The following is a 20,457-nucleotide window of genomic DNA, read 5'->3' as shown; positions in this document are numbered from 1 at the left end:
GCTCTGCAGCCTTCAGTGATTTGTGCACATATGCTTCTGGTTCACTCGGTTCCTATAACCCTCTTAAGAATTAGTTTTCTTCATTTCCATACATTTAACATCCGCCATATACTTTCTCTACATAGTCAGAATCTTCCTCGCAATTCATATTGCTTCCATGTTTTGCATCATTGTCTTTATATCAGTCACCATCAGAATCAGCTTTTGACGCCCATCCTTAATTGGTCCTGAACTGAGTGGCCATTTCACTTGGCAATTAGAAGTCAGCCATATTGCTGTTTGTCTGGAGTCTCATGTTGTACAGAACAAATCAGGAAGATTTCCTTCCCTATAGGCCATCAGAGAGCCAGATGGGTTTTTACAACAATCATTGATAGTTCTGTGGTCTCATTACTGAGGCTAATTTTCAATTTCAGATTTTTATTTGAATTTTTACATTTCACCAAATGCCATGTGTGGATTTGTACCTGTCTCTCCACAGCATTATCTTGGGCCTCTGGGTTATTGCAAATTTTGAAAATGTGTCCTATATACCCAGTCTATTATATTAAAGCCATAAATTTGATGTCGTTATTCAAGCAATATAATAGTGAATTGATTCTGTTTTCAGGATAAATTCAGTACCAAACGCAGAAAGTAACAGTTCATCTACAATCAATACAACTATTCTACTTCTGCAGTCACTCCAAAAGCAAGGGCATGAAATCACTTTCTGATTATCTTGATTGAACTGAAGTCTAACAAAAGGCAAAGAAAAGCAAGTAAACTTCATTGTTGAGATACATTATCTTTCCACTCCAGCATTTTGAATCAACCTTTTCAGAAATACTATGACATACCTACTGAAGCAGTTGGGACTTGAACCCAGGCTTTCTGGCCTAGAGGAAAGGGCATTATCACTGCACCACAAAAACCCTCCCTACTGCAAGATAGATAGATCTTGTTGCTAATGACATTGGTTGATGCACTATTGACGGAGTCAAACCGTACACAAAACAAACCTTCATTGTCCACTGACAGCTGCAGTAACAGTACATCTGTCCAGCATTGTTGCCTCAACTTGTGTGTTGGCATTGTAACTTCCAGATAAAATGCAGAGGATGTATGAGCAGCACAGTGTGTGAATGAAGTGAATCAGTGCTAATTCACTCACGCAGAACTAGAAATTTGGCAATATAAAACCATCAGGCAATTTCAGGTACTTGCCTTTTCAGTTAAACTAAAGTAGCAGCCTCAAAATTACTGCAAACCAACAAAGCATGAATTAATTTTCTACCTTCAGCACCAACTCAATTACATAATTTCATTTTCCAGTGAAACCACATTTGCAAGTGAATGTTTGTAAAGGCAGCATTAATTGCAGTGGCAAAATCATTACCAACCTTTTGTTAGTGGATGCTAATGTCACATGCTCACTATTGAGTAATATAGCACTACCCATATGCAAAACGTTCTTTACATTAACAAAACATTCAACACGAATGGGAGAAACAGAACAAAAGGGAGAATTCAATGCCTTAAAGTGGAGTAAGGAGAAGTGGTAATTAAAGAAAACCAGGGCAGCATGTGGCTCAGTACTGCTACCTCACAGGATCACCAACCCAAGTTCAATTCCACCCTAGAATGACTGTTGTTTTGATGTGTAGGTGCTGATTTTGGACTGGAATGGACAGAATTAAAAATCACACACCAGGTTATAGTCCAACAGGTTTATTTGGAAGTACTAGCATTTGGAGTGCTGCTCCTTCATCAGGAAACATTTGGCCTCGGATCTTCAGGATACGCAGCAATGCAGAGTGGCCGAGCAGAGGCTGATAGTCAAGTTTAGTACCCATGAATATAGAACATAGAACAATACAGCACAGAACAGGCCCTTTGGCCTTCAATGTGGTGCCCAACCACCTACACTATCCCACCATCATCCACATACTTATCCAAGCTCTGTTTAAATGACCCTAATGTGACTGAGTTAACTACATTGGTAGGCAGGGCATTCTACATTCTTACCACTCTCTGAGTAAAGAACCTGCCACTGACATCTGTCTTAAATCTATTACCCCTCAATTTGCAGCTATGCCCCCTTGCACAAGCCAACGTCATCATCCTAGGAAAAAGACTCTCACTGTACACCCTATCTAATCCTCTCATCATCTTGTATGTCTCTATCAAATCCCCTCTTAGCCTTCTTCTCTCTAATGAGAACAGACCCAAGTCTCTCAGCCTTTCCTCATAAGACCTTCCCTCCAGACCAGGCAACATCCTGGTAAATCTCCTCCACACCTTTTCCAATACTTTCACATCCTTCCTGTAATGAGGCAACCAGAACTGTGCACAATATTCCAAGTAAGGCTACACTAGCGTTTCAGCATGACATTATGGCTCCAGAACTCAATCCTTCTACCAATAAAACCTAAAACACCATATGCCTTCTTACCAGCACTATCAACCTGGATGTCAACTTTCAGAGATCTATGTACATGGATACCAAGATCCCTCTACGTATCCACACTATCAAGAATCTTTCCATTGACCCAGTATTCTTCCTTCTTGTTATTCTTCCCAAGTGAATCACCTCACATTTATCTACATTGAACTCCATTTGCCAGCTCTCGGCCCAATTCTACAGTTTATCCAAGTGCCCCTGCAACCTGCAACATTCTTTCACACTGTCCACCACTCCACCGACTTCAGTGTCATTTGCAAACATGCTAACCTATCCACCTATGCCTGCGTCCAAGTCATTTATAAAAAATGACAAATAGCAGTGGTCCCAAAACAGATCCTCGTGGCACACCATGAGTAACCAGACTCCAGGTTGAATATTTTCCATCAAACACCACTTGCTGCCTTCTTACAGAGAGTCAGTTTCTAATCCAAACTGCTAAATCACCCTCAATCCCATGCCCCTGATTTTTTTTCCCAAAAGCCTACCAAGTGGAACCTTATCAAAGGCTTTACTGATGTAAAGTTACACCATGTCATCTGCCCTACCCTCAGCCATATGCTTGGTCACCATCTCAAAAAACTCAAGCAGGTTTGTGAGACACAATCTGCCTTGACGAAACCATGCTCACTATCTCCAATCAAATTGTTGCTTGCTAGATGATTACAAATCTGATTTCTTACAATCCTTTCCAAAACTTTTCCTGCAACTGACGTAAGGCTCACTGGTCTCTAATTACATGGGTCATCTCTATTGCCCGTCTTGAACAAGGGCACAGCATTAGCAATCTTCCAGTCCTCTGGTACAAAACCTGTAGACAATAATGACTCAATGTTCATGGACAAAGGCTCTGCTATCTTCTCCCTAGCTTCCCAGAGAATCCTTGGATACATCCCACCTGACCCAGGGGACTTCTCTACCTTCATACCTTTGAGAATTGATAACACCCCCTCCTTACTAACCTCAATCCTTTCTAATCTAATAGCCCATATCTCAGTCTTCTCTTCTACAATATTCTCCTTTTCCTGAGTGAAAACAGATGAGAAATACACATTTAGTACCTCTCCGGTCTCCACAGGGTCCACACACAACTTCCCACTTCTGTCTTTGACTGGCCCTATTCCTACTCTAGTCATCCTTTTATTCCTCACATGCCTGTAGAAAGCTTTAGAGTTCTCCTTTATTCTACCTGCTAAAGACTGTTCATGTCCCCTCCTTGCTCTTCTTTACTCTCTCTTTAAATCCTTCCTTGCTAATCTATAACTCTCCTTTGTCTCATCTGAACCATCTCGTCTCAATGTCACATAAGCCTCCCTATCTGCTTAGCAAGAGATACAATTTCTTTAGTAAACACTGGTTCCCTTACCTTATCACTTCTTCCCTGCCTAACAGGGACACACCTGTCAAGGACAAGCAATATCTGTTCCTCAAATCAGTTCCATATTTCGATTGTCCCTATCCCCTGCATTTTACTACCCCATTCTATGCCTCCTAAATCTTTCCTAATCACATTATTATTGCCCTTCCCCCACCTATAACTCTTAACCTGTGGCATGTACCTATCCCTTTCCATCGCTAAACTAAACGTAACCGAATTATTGTCACTCCAACATGCTCACCTACCATTGAATCAAACAACTGGCCTGGTTCATTACCACGTAACAGATACCGTGTGACCTCCCCTCCTGTCGGACCTTCGACATACTGTGTCAGGAAACCCTCCTGCACATATTGGACAAAAACAGATCCACATGATGTACTAGAGTCATAGCATATCCAGTCACTGTTGGAGAAGTTAAAGTCCCTCATAATGACCACCCTGTTCTTTTCAGTCCTACCCAGGATCATTTTGCTGATCCTCTCCTCCACATTCCTGGAACTCATGGAGGCTTATAAAAACTCCCAGCACTGTGACCTCTCCTCTCCTGTTTCTAACCTCAGCCCATACCATCTTAGTAGACGAGTCCTCGTCAAACGTTCTTTTACTGTCCTTGGTTAACAAAGCCACACCTCCCCCTCTTACCACCTTCCCTGATCGTAATGAAAGATCTAAACCCTGGGACTTGCAACGTCCATTTTTGACCCTGCTCTATCCATGTATCCAAATGGCCACAACATCGAAGTCCCAGATACCTATCCATGCTGCAAGCTCACCTAACTTATTCCGGATACTCCTGGCATTGAAGTAGACACACTTCAAACCAGCTTGCTCTCTGCCAACACACTCCTGTGACCATGAAATCCTGTCCCTGTCCTCCCTTCTCACATCCTCCTGTGCACTGCTACTACACCACAAGTTCCCATCCCCCTGCTGAGCTAATTTAAACCCACCCCGAATAGCACTAGCAAATTTCCCACCCAAGATATTAGTACCCCTTTGGTTCAAGTGAAGACCGTCCTGTTTCTAGAGGTCCCACCTTCCGCAGAATGAGCCCCAATTAACCATGTCCCTGAAATCCTCCCTCCTGCATCATCCCTGCAGCCACGTGTTCAGCTGATATCTCTCCCTGTACCTCGCCTTGCTATCACGTGGTATGGGTAACAAACCAGAGATTTGTTTGTTCTAGTTCTCAGTTTCCACCCTGAGAATGGTCTTAACCAGGATCTTGGGTTCGTGTCACACAACAGGTGACCCCATTACACTATATTCCCTCGCACACAATCTTACATGCTCACAGACTCACACAGACTCTATCTCATACACACACAGATCTTCTCTCATACACATATACATACTAACCCCACACTCAGACCCACACACACACCCTCTCATAGGCTTAAACTCCATCACATACACATAGACACACACTCTACCAAGCCCGCACACACAAACACACAATCCCATGCACACACTCACATCCTCTCTCTCTCTCTCTCTCATGCATGCACACACATGTAAGTCCATGAAGTGAATTTGCATTTGCAGAAAATAGTATTTGTAGGTAACATTCTAGTTTGTTCAAAAAGTGCACAATCTGCAGGCAGTCAATGCATGTAATATGTTAGAAATTCCTACTTTGGAAGTAGAACCAGTCTGACTCAAGTTTAGAATACAGACAGATTCTAACCTCACACTTTTAATGCATTGTCTGAGCTGAGATGTCACTTTTTTATATATAAAACCTTAACATATCTCGAGAATGTGACTAAAAAGAAGTTCTGGGATTTACATGTTAATGAACCAAAACCTGCAACCCATTCTAAAAGTTGAGAGACTTAACAGCAATCTAGGTTTGTTCAATGTGTCATTGCAGTTGTGTGACACTGTGATCTTTTGCTATAAATTCTGTGTCTTATGACCCTGCTCCACGGCTACCTGATGAAGGAGCAGCACTCCAAAGGCTAGTGCTTCCAAATAAACCTGCTGGAGTATAACCTGGTGTTGTGTGATTTTTAACTGTCTAAAGTTTGCACCTTCTCCCACTGTCTTGGTAGGTTTCCTCCGGGCGCTCCGGTTTCCTCCCATATTCCAAAGATATGCAGCTTAGGTCAATTGGCAATGCTAACTTGCCCACAGTGTCCAGGAATGTGCCGGCTAAGTGGATTATCCATGGGAAATTTAGGGTTGTGGGGGTGGATCAGGGAGTCGGTGTGGACCCAATGGCCTGAATGGTCTGCTTCCACACTGTAGGGATTCTGTGTATCTATGTAAAAAGAAAACTAACACTGTTGAACAGGTAGGGAGAGAGGAACAAGAGCAGAGAGGAATAAACACGGACATTTCAAAAGAAGAATTGTATTTATGCAGTGCTTTTCATTACTTTTTTGATGTCCAAAGAACTTTACAGCCAACATTTGAAGTTTACTCACTTTTCGAAGGGAGGGAACACAGAAATGATTTGTTTATCGCAAAACACCTCTAACCATATCAGTAGTGTTGGCTGTCTAATTGTGCATGACTGAAAATGTGTTGCTGGTTAAAGCACAGCAGGTCGGGCAGCATCCAAGGAACAGGAAATTCGACGTTTCGGGCCAGAGCCCTTCATCAGGAAAATTGTGCATGACATCTAGTCAGAGTCACAAATCCCTTCATGTGACTGAACAGGCCGATATTCAATCCACACACCTTGATATTCCTTGAATTTGTAAAATTTTGAATGCAGAATTTGTAGCCTGTTCTTTCCTTCTCTGTGATCTCTCTACAATATGAGGCATCAAGACTAAAGGTATCATGTAGCTTAATTGGCACGTTGCCCCATTCTGAACAATTGGTAGCAAGTTCTTCAGTCATTAACTTCAACACTGCTGTGCTTCAAGGACAGTTTCATAGTGCCTTTGAAGCATTTCTTTGCCCTCCCATGAAATGTTGGCAATTTGAGGGTTGAAGCAACAGGAATTGGCAGGGAGACTGGTTTTCAATCATTCAGAAGTAGTTGCCAATGCATTGAAGTTGATTTTGTAAACTTGTCTGCATTCTTGTAAACCTCATTTCAAGAAGGACACCAACATTTGTTTAACAGTCCTTCTACACTTGAATCCATGGATGGGGGCAGAAGCATTGCTGATGTAATTTCTCTAGTGTTCTAATGTCACTGAAATTGTCTCGGATTTCTCACTGCTATCTAGGAATGCAATGATGCAACTGTTTTTCACATCGACATTTTTGTTGAATTGTGGAGTTTTAACTGTCGAATGCTCACTGCCATGATTTTCAGAACTCTGAACTGGCAAACGGATCCAATGTTGGATTTCCTTATCAATGAAACCAAGGAGGAGAAAGTCAATGTCTCTGCCTTAAAGCACCCCAACAAAGTGAAGGAACTCAAACAGCAGCTTCTGACCAGTCTGGTAATCTTCACTCACTCAACTCAGTGCTGTAACAGTAAGATCAAATAAAGTCAGCTGCACTAGACTCAGCGCCTCATAAAACACTGTACAAACGTGATTTAGTGGAGTGAGTTGGAAGAGAAATATTGATGAGGACTCCCTTGCTCTTCCTTGATTAGTGCCATGGAATCTTTTACACTCACCTGAAAGACTGGTGAGGGTGGGAGGGGATTCGTTTAATTTTCCATCTGAAACACAGTGTAATGGTTACAAGGCAATGTCTTGAAGAACCAGCCGAGATTGTACATTCAAGTCTTCAGCTGGACTTGAACCTGCAACCTGCTGACTGAATAGCAACTGAAAGAAGGTTGCTACAATCCAAAAATAGCCACCAATAATGGATGAAAGGAAGCAATGTATATTGGATATGTTAAGTACTAGGAAAGGAAAGTGTATTTTCTAAGATTTAAGGTAGGTGGACAATACTGATATCTGCTTTAAATGCCTCTTATAAGTAATCGCTGTTTGAAGTAAAATGTTCTTTTCGTACTCTTCAAATTACATGTAATAACTGCTTTGCTTACAAAACATAAACTGCCAGAAATAGACATGAAGAGAGAAAAAGAAAGTTATCAATGTGTCAAAATCTTTTTAAGATGGCACTAAATTTGCTACTTCTGAGATATTTGAATTGTTATTTACTGGTACTGGCTTTCCTGCTTTGTATTTTCAGACTATTTCTTATATTCATTTTAAACTTTCAGCATGATTTTTAACTGCTAACGGTTAACATTTTGCATTCATTTTAGCCAATAGCCAAAAGCATATATCATCAACTCATGTTAAAAAAAAACAATGAATCAAAAACAGAAAATGTCTGCTCAATAAATGGATAATAATTAATTTGAAACTTGCATTCTTTTTGTAGACAAATGATTAAAATAAATTAGTTCAGAAAACTCACTTCTGGAGATGTATTTGTGTAAAACAGATGGAAGTTTTCAAATAAAGACTGGGCATGAACCTGCTCACCCCCAAGTAAATTATACATTAAGATCTTTGTGAAGAATTTGTTACACTAAATAGTTCCATTTACAAGTCTTGTCCCTAGATCTCAATATAACTTTGTTTTAGCTGTAAAACTGTGAAGCAGACCGTCTGGTGTGACTTGTCTAAAAGAAATCCAACTTTAATGTGACCAGTCAATTAAATAGAATGTATTTTTTAAAAACATTGCAAGTACTCAAATATGCTTGTAAATGGATTTGTTTATATTAAGAAAATTGTTCTCTCTAAAAATGAATAATATATGCCTCATCTTGAGGTAAATATTTAACTCCTATGTATGGTTTTAAAAAGAAGAAATTTGATGGCAAAAATTTACCATTAAACAGAAGACATCAACAGCACTGGCACATGCTCCTTAACCATACCAAATATGGGTTTATTTTTAGATTCCAGTGTTGATTATCTTTACTACACTCTGGTGCCTAATGCAACCCAGACCATGCTGCTGTTGCAGAATGTTTCCAACCCAAAGTGTCCCACAGGAACAATAACATCACTTAACACAGTGCAGATGGTGATGTGGTCTGTAAAGCAATTAATGGGCCTTAATGGTATAGTGTACAATGGGGGGAAAGGAGGGAAAAAGGACAAATGAAGAAGCAATTATTTTTTTCTCTCTTTCTTGCTGTTGTCATGTCACCTCTATGTTACTCCACTTCAGCAAGGAAAACAGAAGCAGTTCAAATCCCCTAGCTTTCAACGCTGGTGCTCTCTCGAATCAGCTAAAGGATTGCACATGACAGAAGTTGAAACACCTGCTAATCAATCTTTACCCTTTGTCCTCCCACACGATATGGCGTGGGGATCATCTACCTCAAGTTGTGCTGCAGTTGACAGCTTGTCTGTAGGCATTCCATGAGAACAAAATCTAACTGAATAACGATGGTTGAAAAGTCTCAACCTTTCAACAATACAAGTACTTGGGTGAGGTGCCAGGAGCTGTCCACATCTGTGTAACCATTTGTCAGCAAAAGGGCACCTGAGGTTGACAAACCCAAAGGGACTAGAAACCTCACCCGGAGTGGATTGTAACATCCACTTCTGACAGAGGGCCACACACTCTGCTCCCTCCATCAAATCTGCTGAATGTTTCGAGCAATTTATTTTCTTTTAAACTGCTTGTCTGAAGCTAGAATTTAACAAGCTGGCTACTAACCAACTGGGACTCAGTGCACACGACAGGAACTATTCATCATCTGACATAAACAGGTACCAAAAGATGGGAGATTACAGAACTCTTTTAAGCATCGCGCTACAAAAAAACAAAATCCCTCAAAAGTGAATTATTAAATTTCAAAGCAGGGCTCGGGACACATTCCAAAAAAGACCGACAATGAATAATTGACAATCTATTGTGTATGGTTTTAAAACTAACTCCAAAGAGGGTTGCATCCTAAGTCGTTAACTGCCTAAGTAACAGTTTACATGGCCTACAACAGCTCGGCTTCGCTGACTTCCCCACCAGCAATTTCATCTGTTATTATCTCACTGCCTGGTACTTGGCAGAAAATTGATTCGCTCCAGGATTGAAGTTATTTTTTGAAAGAAAAGATGAAGCATTTAGTGTGGAGGTTCGAGGTGAAAGCCGACACGAGTGAGTAATATCTCTCAAAATGTGGAGAAATCCTATTGCGAAGTTATAGATACTCAGGAGCGCCTTTCAGTCACAACTGCCTGACTGTGGCGCCATGCAAGTCTGAGATACTTTTGGGAAAAAAAAGTTCATAAATCTCGTGGCAGCATCTAAATCACGGAGAAATGAGAGTTTCAACACTGAACCCAGTTCTGGATTAATATTAGCAATCGATTCGGCGTGCCTGAGAAATGATAAAGCTGTCTGTTCCAGCAGACGTTCCCTATATTCTCCTTAACCTGGTATGCAAAAGGCAGAGGCTGGCGGTGGTTAATGTTTAAAAGTCGTTGCTGTCATCTGTTGGCCATATCGATAAACCCATTCATTTGTGGTTACATTTGGAGCGACTCTTTACAAGTGGGAAAAGTAATCTGATCAGCCTCCACTCCCCCCCAACACATGAAAATGTCAAGACTGCACAAAACCTGCTTCTCTCTTGTCACACTGATATGGTGCGGTGTCGCTCTGAGTACAAACATTCTGACTTCTGGGAAAGGGAACCTGTAAAACGAGACAGCTTATTTCCCCGAAAGAAGGGAACTGATACACACAGGGGGGCCCGGAAATCCACACACCAAAGACACAATCGTGGTTGGATGTCAGATAGGGGGCCAGCGCCACTTTTATCGACACTGGCATTGCTATAATTCAAATGATGAATGTGTTTTGTTTTTTGATGATTTTTTTACGTTTTAATTGTAATAGCTAGCCAATTCTCACTTCATAGATACCTCTGGCTTTAATTGGTGCATCAATACTGGTTTTACTTCAGAGATGCCCCGCCTTTCTAGGTGACATTAATCCCTGAAGCTTTGACCGAAAAAGATTAAACGTAAGCAATACAATAGTGTTTATCTCCCATATGAAAATACGACTTGGTTCTGTTTTCAGCTCACTTCGGTTCAAGATTTAGAACTTTTATGACATGAAGGGCGCTATGTAAATTTCGGTTGACGAAGAGAACAGAGAAGCTCTCCGAAAAATGAAAGGAACTGGACAGGTTTTGCAACAAATATAGTTGTTGGAGCTTGGCCAATTTAAAATTTTAAAAGTAGGATTAATCTTATTATTGTGTTGAACAAGGTTGTTAATGGAACCAAAATGAATAAACAAGAGTTAAGCTCCAGCCATGATGCAGATGCACAAATGGTTTACTGATTAGATTAGGTTCCCTACAGTGTGGAAACAGGTTCTTCGGCCCAACCAGTCCACACAGACCCTCTGACAGCAACCCACCCAGGCCCATTTCCCTCTGACTAATGCACCTAACACTATAGGGGGCAATTTAGCATGGCCAATTCACCTGACCTGCACATCTTTGGATTGTGGGAGGAAACCGGAGCACCCAGAGGAAACCAATGCAGACACGGGAAAAATGTGCAAACTCCACACAGTTGCCTGGGTCTGGAATCGAACTTGGGAATGCTCCAATTGCTATTACGGGATGTGTTTATCTTCACCTACAGTTCTACCGCCACTTGTTCGTGCACCCATTGATGTACATCATTTTGAAAGTAGCATTATAATGTGTAACCTGAGTAGAGCGGGGGGGGCTACTGTATGAGTTGGAAGATGTAAAAAGCTGTCAGGTTGATGTGCATATCTACACAATGTACTTTGTGCACATGCCAATGCAGAAAACTAGCCCAAAGCTGAACAGCTTCAAAAAGCTGACATGGCTCCCAATAACGTTACACCTCAAAAAGCATTTGCAGTAGTAAAGGTTATTAGTTTTTGGTATCTGAATGAACTAATGTCTGAATAGATTGAATTCCAGGATTTTCACTCGTAGTTCCAGAATTGCACTGCACAATTTGCCATTTTCCTGAAGCCCAGAAGCCAATAGCCTTATTATTACCATCACTGAGTCCCTCACTACCAACATCCTGGGGATTACTATTGACCAGAAAATTCAACTGGACTCACCAAATAAACACAGTGGCTACAAGAGTTACTGGAGATTCAGAATACTGCAGTGAGTAACTCATCTCAATCCACAAAGCCTGTCCACCATCTACAAGGCATAAGTCAGAAGCGTGATGGAATACTGCCCACTTGCCTTGATGGCTGCAGCTCCAACTTCACTTAAGAAGCTTGACATCATTCAGGGCAAAGCATCCACTTGATTGGCACCACATCCATCCACTACCTCCACCACTGACTCTCAGTAGCAGCCGTATCTACAGCAATTCACCAAAGATCCTTAAGATAGTTCCTTCCAAGCCCACAACCACTTACATCAAAAAGAAAATAGGAGCACCACAATCAATAAGTTCATCCCTGAATCATCTCCCATCCTAACTTGGAAATATGTTTCTGTTCCTGTATTGTGACTTGGTCACAGTCCTAAAGTTCTCTCCCTAACAGCCTTGTGGGTCAACCCACAGCAAGTGGACTGCAGCAGTTCAAGAAGGCAGCTCTCCCCCAACTTCTCTAGGGCAGCTAGGGATGAGCAATAAATGTTAGCTAGCCAGTGACACCCACATTCTACAAGTGATTTTATTTTAAAACTGAACTGTGGAGCAGATAAAGTAGCTGTATTGAAAGTAATGCTGAGAGGTTAAGACATAGAAATTAAACCTCAGCCATGCAGTTGTGCTTATCCTCCATGTGAATAAATAATCCTCATAATATGTACCTGGCAGTTCCCATATCTCACTACCTTCATTTGTTTTGTTCATGTGTAATATAAGTCTGAAATATCATACATTTAATCTTCGATCTGATACTCTTTATTCTGGAGCCATCAGTCTATTTGCATCAACCTTTGTTGACTCCTTTAATCATTTTAAATATTCCTGTCATGTTGTCTAATAACTTGTCTAGTTATATTTTTTTAAAGTTCCAATTTTCACAATCTTTCTTTGTACTTTCTCAAACCAAACAGACTTTTCGTGATTCCAAGCTGTATCTTCTTAAAAGATTCAATGTTTTCATCTATGGGATAGGTGGTGATCTCTAAGTAATGTCAATATGCTATTATTTCTAAACCCCAGGATACTGTAGGAACATAGATACAAATCCTACCATGGCAACTCATAGAAAATTAATCTGATCAAGAATCTAGAATTGCAAGCTAACTCAGTAATGGTCCCAAGAAGCCACCATTGATTGAAAATATCCACCTGGATCGGGATGTAGATTTGCTCACTGAGCGGGAAGATTTGTTTTCAGATGTTTCGTCATCATACTAGATAACATCTCCAGTGAGCCTCCGGATGAAGCTGTTACCTAGTATGGTGATGAAATGTCTGAAAACAAGCCTTCCAGCTTAGCGAGCAAACCTACACCCAGAACCTCAACCTGAGCTACAAATATTCTCAAAACTCGCTATTCACCTGATTCACTGATGCCTGATAGGGAAGGAAATCTGATTGCTAACCTACCTGGAGTGTAAGTGATCCCAGACCTACAGAAATAAAGTTGACTGTAAACTACCTTCGGAAATGTCCGACATGACACCTAATTACGGCTAACTGTGATAGAAATCAGATGGAATGCAACAGTTCATGAAAGTGACTCACGGCCACTTTCATAAGAAGTTAGCAATTGGCAACAAATGTTGACCCAGCCAGCATTGCAGCATTGCCTAATACTGTCAATGGTAGTCCGGTGGCATCACGATTATGAATTATATAGGCTAAACATTACCTCTTTTACATTTTGTACAATAACTCTTTTATGGCTCAATTAACCTGAAATTCTGCATTTAATGTCCAATGAGCCTGTACTTCTAAGTATTTTGTCTTTTTCACAATCAAGAACAAATTTATGTTTAAAAGTTAATGATTGCTTACAGCTATTGAACTCAATCTGCTACTCATAAGCCTAATCCCACAATTTATTAATTATCAAATTCAATATCCCTTCCATCTTATTTCTTATTTTGGTATCATCGATAAATTTCAGTAAGACTCCCTTTAAGTCCAAATTAAGGCAGAAGAGGTTCCAGAGCCGAGCTCTGTAAAGCATCACTGCCTGCTTTCAATCTCTCTGTAAAACTGTCCTTGGATTCTCTTTGTTTTCCACTTTCTAACTACATTTTAATCAGTTTTCAATCTTCCATCTTATTGCATACTCCCTAATTTTCTCCAATAATCTCCTGTGTGGTTCCTATCCTGAAATTCATCTTCACCACATTCACCATATTTCCTTGTCTTTCATGTCTGCTGCCCCTTCAAAAGAATTATATGAAATTACGTAGCACAATTTTCTCTTTTAAAATCAGTGCTTGCAACTTTTAACTTTTTTATGTAGATATGTAATCATTTTAGCTTTAATTAAAGACCAGAATATTGTTCCTACCACAGATGTTAATGTAACTGCCCTGTTATTATGTAGGTCAGCTGTGTCTCCATTTATTTTCAAATGATTCTACAATTGGCTACTCTTCTGTTTTCTGCCATAGATGTAAAAATAATGGAGTTCTGAAATATAATGTTTAGAGCTTCACCCAAAGAACTTGTCTTCCAAAGTACATTATGTAAAACTTTCATTTTATCAATCATAACACACCTCATGTCAGTTGAATTCACGTGCATTCTGATATCTTTCATTTTTTAATAATGTTGGATACCAATATTGCTTCCCATAATTTTGGATCATCATCATCAACTGATAGATAACTCCAGGGGAACTAATATGCATTTGTTAATTTTTGACACTTAAAAACTCTCCTGTCCTTTTTAATTTTAGAAAATGTTTTCTTCATGCTCACTCTTTGTTTTCTTCAGCTCATCTGCTACTGAATGTCTAATAGAGGGCTTTGATACCTCTGACTTGGCACAAGTACATGCAGACATACCTAATGTTCCAGCACTTGTTTTATAAGGAAAAATTAAAGTTAACAAGTGTACATTTTTGCAGTGGGAAATTTAAAACTGCTTGACAGGAAGAATACTTCAGGCATATATGTGTGAAATGTGGACATGAGAACATGACCACAATCCTTATTTTCCCCTTGAAAATGTAAATTTTTTGTGTGTAGTTTCAAGAGTTTTAAAGACTTGTGAGGAAGAAAAGCAAGTGTGATCTGGAGCACACAGTTTGCCAACCTCAAACAGAATCCAAAGGGACAACTTCAAGGCAAGTTTACATTTGAAATTTCTTACTTTATATAAAATATTTTCATTGCATTTACTTACTTAAAATGCCACAAGCTTGCTACAAAGCCATGGGTTATGTTCAGTTTGAACAAATGTGACCCAAGCTTAACACTCCAGTTGAAAAGCTCACTAATTACTGAACATCCTATTTGACTGTTTCTTATTACATCTTGCTTTGAATTACCCTGAACTGCATCCAAGGCTTCAGACTCGTTTTTTAATCATACCGGAAGTGATTTGTGCACTGTTTCAATTTCAGACAGTGTGTACCATAAGATATCAAGGCAAATGTTTGGAAGAATTGTGTACAACCTTAATCTATAATTGAAAGCAATCAAAGCACCATGAAGCCATAAGCTGTTGTTGTTATAAATGTTTTACAGATAACTTTGAGACTTTGGCAGCAATGTTAACAAATGTTATTACATACATACATGGAACGGTGGCTCAGCAGGTAGCACTGCTGCCTCACAGCACCAGGGAGCCGGCTTCAATCCCTGCCTCAGGCAACTGTCTGTGTGGAGTTTGCACATTCTCCCTGTGTCTGCGTGGGTTCCCTCTGGATGCTCCAGTTTCCTCCGCATGTCTGCGTGGGTTCCCTCTCGATGCTCCAGTTTCCTCCCACAGTCCAAAGATGTGCAGGTTAGGTGAATTGGTCATGCTAAATTGCCCGTAGTGTTAGGTGCAGGGGTAAATGTAGAGGAATTGGTCTGGGTGGGTTGCTCTTCGGAGGGTTGATGTGGACTTGTTGGGCTGAAGGGTCTGTTTCCACACTGTAGGGAATCTAATTTATATGAAAATAGCACTCTTTCCCAAACTTACTGTGTGCACTGCAGCTATTATTAGCAACATATGATTTTTTAAAAGTTCCTTGATAATACTGCAACTATTAGATTCCCCAAACAAGGTATCACACAGCAACTGCAAGCCAAGTCTAAAACTGTTACTTCATGAGAAGACTGTCAGCATGGAAACCTGCTGAAGATCCTATGCTTGAGCAATCTAATGGCATTTGCACAAATCTCAGGCAATATCAAAGTCATAAAAGAATCAGACGTCTATAAAAATGTATAAAATTGCAAGTCAACTAATAGAACCTACCAGGACAATTTTATCATTAAAAGGGTCAAGTGATCATCAACATTTATATTACTGTTGCTGCTCAAAAATAGTCCATTTATATATTTTTCATTTCAACCTGTAAAATAGATTGCAGTGATGCCAAACATTTAAACAAGAGAATTTTACACAGGGCTTATTTTGCATTGATAAAGGTCTCAGAACTCTTTTGTACCAGCTATATATTACTCACAAATTATGAATCTTTCATTATATGAAGGAGATTTAATAGTAATATGCTACTATCAGTATCATATCCTCTACTCAACATAGACAGCAATTAGATCATTTCTTGATAACGTTCAGTAGGAGGACAATAATCTTGTCAGCATGCACCAAGGACATGGAGCATGCTGACAGTCAATGTCCAAGACTAAACACAAAAATCCATACTTAAGATTGGAAAAGTGAATGTTATAAGTCTATAATGGTGGGAACCAGGAAGTGATTATTAGACTGCAATTTAATCTTAACTTTCAAATAAAGTTTTCAAAGAAGATTCTAAGGTGGATTCTAAGAGTGGATGTTGTGAGGATGTTCCCCTTGCTGAGAAATCTAACACCAGGGATCAGTTTTAAAATAAAGGGGCTCCTATTTAAGATGAAGACAAAGAAAAATTTCTTCCCTTGGAGGGAGGTTAACAGTTGGAAATTCTGTTCTGCCAAGAACAGTGGAGACTGTGTCATTGAATATATTTAGGCCTGAAATAGACCCATTTTTGATGGTCAGGCTTTGCAGGGGCAGTCAGTAAAGTGTGTCAAGATCAGATCAGATCAGACATGATTGAATTGAATGGTGGAGTATGGTTGAGGGCTGAATGGCCCATCTCTACTCCAAATTTTTAAGTTCTGCATTTGTATAGCAGCTATCATGACAACAAAACACTTCAGCATCAATAAAATAAAGACAGCTACTGTTACTATGTGGTGACTGAGAACTTTTGCACATGATGCTACAAACAGTGATGTGGTAAATGATCAGAGACACTGTTTTACTGATATTGGTTGAATGCTAAATGTGAGTCATAAATGCTTTATTCAGAATAATGCCAATGGATCTTTTGTGTTCACCTACATATGCAAGCAGTTCAACAGAAAAATGTCAATGTAATTTTGAACTTGAACAACAACGTACAATTAGATAGCAATGTAAACAGGATAAAAATGTCCAACACAGAATATTATTAAACAAAATTGATACAAAGTCACTTTAAAACTGGTCAAAGAGGGAGACATTAAAGGAGTCCCTTAAATGAATTGAGTGAGGTAGATAACCAGGGACATTTAACAAAGGAATTTTCAGTGTATGGGGCCCAGTTATGTAAAGTATAATCACCAGTGATGGACCAATTAATGTTGCAGATATAGATGCGGTCAGAACTGGGGGGTTGCCAAGGTCTCAGAGGATTGTGTGGCTGAAGGAATTTGCAGAGATAAGGATGGGAGAGGCTACAGAGAAACTCAAAAACAAGAAAGAGGAGTACAATTGCTTGACCAGGAACTAAGGGAGGGCTGGGAACACAGGGATGATGGGTGAATAGGACTGGGCTCGTGTCAGGGTACCAGCAGCAATATTTTGGATAACATGACAACTCTGAATACCAGGATTTGGAGGGCAACTTGTAAGTGGTGGTGTTCCCATGCACCTGCTGTCTTTGGTTCTTCTCAGTGGAAAAAATCATGGATTTGGAAGATGCTGCCCAAAGAGCCTTGGTGAACCATTGCAATGCATCTTGTAGACAGTACACACAGCTGCCACTGTATGTGGGAGTGAGTGATGAAGATGCGAGACACAACACCAATGAAGTGCTCTGTCTAGGATGGTATGAAATTTTTTGAGTGTTGCTGAAGCTGCTCACATACCACTACACCTCCAATTTTGCTGTCATCTGCAAACTTACTAACTATACTTCCTATATTCCTATCCAAATCATTTCTATAAATGACAAAAAGTAGTGGACCCAGCACTGATCCTTGTGGCACTCCACTGGTCACAGGTCTCCAGTCTGAAAAACAACCTTCCTCCACCACCCCTTTTGAGCCAATTCAGTATCCAAATGGCTAGTTCTCCACGTATTCCATGAGATCTAACTTTGCTAACCAGTCTACCATGGGGAACCTTGTCGAACGCCTCATTGAAATCCATATCGATCGTGTCCAGCGCTCTGCCCTCTTCACTCCTCTTTGTTACTTTTTCAATAAATTCAATTAAGTTTGTGAGACACGATTTCCCACACACAAAGCCATGTTGGCTATCCCTAATCAGTCCTTGCCTTTCCAAATATGTGTAAATCCTGTCCCTCAGGATTCCCTCTAACAACTTGCCCATCACCAACTTCAGGCTCACCAGTCTATCATTCCCTAACTTTTCCTCACCACCTTTCTTAAATAATGGCACCACGTTAGCCAACCTCCAGTCTTCTGGCACCTTATCTGTGATTATCGATGATACAAATATCTCAGCAAGGGATCCAGCAATCACTTCTCTAGCTTCCCACAGAGTTCTAGGGTACCCCTGATCAGGTCCTGGGACTATATCCATCTTTACACATTTCAAGATGTCCAGCACTTCCTCCTCTGTAATATGGACATTTTTCAAGATGTCACCATCTATTTCCCCACATTCTATATCTTCCATGTCAATCGCTACAGTAACACTGATGCACAATACTTGTTTCATATCTCTCCCATCACCTGTGGTTCCACACAAAGGCCGCCTTGCTGATCATTGAGCAGCCCTATTCACTCTCTATTTACCCTTTTCTCATTAATGCATTAGTAAAACCCTTTTGGATTTTCCTTAACTCTATTTGCAAAAGCTATCTCATGTCCCATTTTTACTCTCCTGATTTCATTTTTACGTATTCTCCTACAGCCTTTATACTCATCTAAGGATTCACTCGATCTCTCCTGTCGATACCTGACATGTGCCTCCTCCTTTTTCTTCACCAAACCCTCAATTTCTCTCGTCATCCAACATTTCCTACACCTACCAACCTTTCCTTTCACCCTAACAGGAATATACTGCCTCTGGACTCTCGTTATCTCATTTCTGAAGGCTTCCCATTTTCCAGTAGTTCTTTTACCTGTGAACATCTGCCCCAATCAGCTTTTGAAAGATCTAATATTATCAAAATTAACCTTTCTCCAGTTTAGAACTTCAACTGTTAGATCTGGTCTTTCCTTCTCCATCACTATTTTAAAATTAATAGAATTATGGTCGCTGGCCCCAAAGTGCTCCCCCCCAGCACCTCAGTCACCTGTTCTGCCTTATTTCCCAAGAATCAGTCAAGGTTCACACCTTCTCTAGTAGGTACCTCCACATACTGAATCAGAAAATTGTCTTGTACACACTTAACAAATTCCTCTCCATCTAAACCCTTTACACTATGGCAGTCCCAGTCTATGTTTGGAAAGTTAAAATCCCGTACCCTTACCACCCTATTATTCTTACCGATAACTGAAATCTCCTTACAAGTTTGTTTTTCAACTTCCCGCTGACGATGAGGGAGTCATCAATCCCAATCCCAATAAGGTGATCATCCCTTTCTTATTTCTCAGTTCCACCCAAATAACTTCCCTGGTTGTATTTCCGGGGATATCCTCCCAAAGTACAGCTGTAATGCTATCCCTTATCAAAAACACCATTCCCCCTGCTCTCTTGCCTCCCTTTCTATCCTTCCGATAGCATTTGCATCCTGGAACATTAAGTTGCCAGTCCTGTGCATCCCTGAGCCACATTTCTGTAATTGCTATGATATCCCAGTCCCATGTTCCTAACCATGCCCTGAGTTCATCTGCCTTCCTTGCTAGGCTTCTTGCATTGAAATAATTGCAGTTTAATTTATCAGTCCTACTTTGATCTCTGTTTTGTCCCTGCCTGCCATGACTGTTTGCCTCACTTCTTTTCTCAACTGTACCAGTCTCAGCTTGATCTCTTTCTTCACTATCTCCATGGGTCCCACAGAGCGCCAAGGAGAGTGGGTGGAGAGATGCGAGGCCTGATGGATAGGTCAGTTTTTCTCACTTAAAAAGGGACTTACATTGGCAATCGGGCCTCCATTTTAAACAGAGCGGTGAGGAGAGAGTGGAGAGAAGCGAGGGCAGCCGGGAAGTTTGTAAGTGAGTGAAATCTGAACCGGACACCCTATACCATCGGACCACCCTCCCACCCATCTTCTCTAACCTCATTGAGTCTGTAAACTTAGTAAGTTTTCAGGTTTTCTCTTTTTTTCTTCTTCTCTTCCTTGTTTAGCTTTGTGTGGGCTTTCAGATTTGTGGGGTATGGCTGTTGGAGCAGTTGCATGTTCCTCTTGCAGAATG

Source organism: Hemiscyllium ocellatum, chromosome 36, assembly GCF_020745735.1.
Source record: "Hemiscyllium ocellatum isolate sHemOce1 chromosome 36, sHemOce1.pat.X.cur, whole genome shotgun sequence".
In the NCBI taxonomy this organism is placed as follows: Eukaryota; Metazoa; Chordata; class Chondrichthyes; order Orectolobiformes; family Hemiscylliidae; genus Hemiscyllium; species Hemiscyllium ocellatum.
The sequence above is the reverse complement of the archived record's forward strand: the minus strand, read 5'-3'. Positions refer to the sequence as shown.